The sequence below is a fragment of the Alligator sinensis genome, unplaced genomic scaffold (genome assembly GCF_000455745.1).
Source record: "Alligator sinensis unplaced genomic scaffold, ASM45574v1 scaffold153_1, whole genome shotgun sequence".
Classification (NCBI taxonomy): domain Eukaryota; kingdom Metazoa; phylum Chordata; order Crocodylia; family Alligatoridae; genus Alligator; species Alligator sinensis.
This window is the reverse complement of record NW_005842099.1, coordinates 1,857,012-1,858,566: the sequence shown is the minus strand read 5'-3', so window position 1 is coordinate 1,858,566 and position 1,555 is coordinate 1,857,012. Positions and strand designations below refer to the sequence as shown.

Sequence of the window (1,555 nt, the reverse complement as noted above, 5' to 3'; positions counted from 1 at the left end):
CATTGAAATGCATTGCAAACAGGGCTGTGTGCCTCCTATTTTGGCAGCAGGCTCTGAATTCCTGGCTCCTCTACTAGCCATGTGGGACATAAGTTTGACACCCCTGCAATACGTGATTCTTTGTAAATCATACCATTAACATGATTTTTTTTATATGTACTGGAAATTTTACTGATACAGTATTTATGCCACCTTTATTGAAAGATTGGGTTTTTGAAGTAGAACTTGCTCTTGAACACCTGAAAACTCTTTTGAAAGTAGTGCATGTTTTAGTTGGTGGGTAACATCATAGTCAGCCAGGAACATATTGGATGAAGTGTTTCATTTCACTTGCATGTAGTTCATGAATGTTACTGGGCCAGTAGTGTGCACATTAAGTAGGAGACCGTACCGCAATGGTCATTGGATCAGTGGAAAACTTCAGTCAGGTCCAATGAGAACATAAAGATGGCTAATATAAGTGTATGTGAAATTTTAAATTTTAATTTAGCGTTTATAAATGTTCTCCCATTTACTTTCATCTGATTAAAAGTTTTTTGGGGGAAGGGCTATCTTTCTTCCATACTAATGTAGATCCTACTGTGTAACTGGACTTTCTAGGCATTGCAGTAATATCCATAGATTTAAATATGAAGTCTTGTTTTCTACCTCATGTCATTTTTTTTCCCATTAATATACAATCTAATTTATAGTTACTAAGGTACAAATTATGGGTTGCACATGCAAACATTTGGGGAAGATTGTGTGGGAGTTTAATGAGACTGCTTTCTTGATTGTGTGCTTGTATTATAGGACCTTGAGTTTTAAATAACTCTTAATAAAACATGTACTGGCATAAGAATCAATATTTTTTTCTCTCTTCCCCCCCCCCCGCTCGCTCCCAATGACAAGCTGGTCTGAATCACGGAAAAACTTAATTGGGAAAAGCTAGTCAATCTGAAAAATTAATAAGAGGGATTGAGGGAGATGATCCCGATGCGAGGAAAAAGAGGGAAAGGGGCCAGGAGGCTTCCTTGGCTGACCAGAGAAATCCAGGGCAGCCTGCGGACTAAAAGGGGAGCATATAAAAAGTGGAAATGGGGAGAGATTACCAAAGAGGAGTATACCTCCTCTGCTTGCACTTGTAGGGAGGCAGACAGGACAAAGCTACCATGGAGCTGAGGATGGCATCTCAAGTAAAGGATAACAAAAAATTGTTTTTTAGATATATAGGGAGTAAAAGGAAGGCCCAGGGTGGAATAGGACCCCTACTAAATGGGCAGAAGCAATTGGTGATGGACAGGGGGGACAAGGCTGAACTCCTCAACGAGTTCTTTGCCTCAGTGTTCCTAAGTGAGGGGCAGGACAAGGCTCTCACTGGGATTGTAGAGAGGCAGCAGCAAGGCACCAGACTGCCATGCGTAGACCCTGAGATGGTGCAGAGTCACTTGGAGAAACTGGTTGCCTTTAAGTCGGCAGGCCCGGGTGAGCTCCATCCGAGGGTACTGAAGGCACTGGCTGATGTCATTGCACAGCCACTGGGGGGAATATTTGAACACTCGTGGCACACGGGCCA

At 42.4% G+C, this 1,555-nt stretch overlaps 1 protein-coding gene across 8 annotated transcripts in view; it reads left to right on the top strand.

Moving 5' to 3' along the window:
- The window catches only part of UTRN (utrophin), a 580,332-nt gene that overhangs the window by 53,645 nt on the left and 525,132 nt on the right, over positions 1 to 1,555 (top strand). The gene's annotated exons all lie outside the window — the stretch shown is intronic.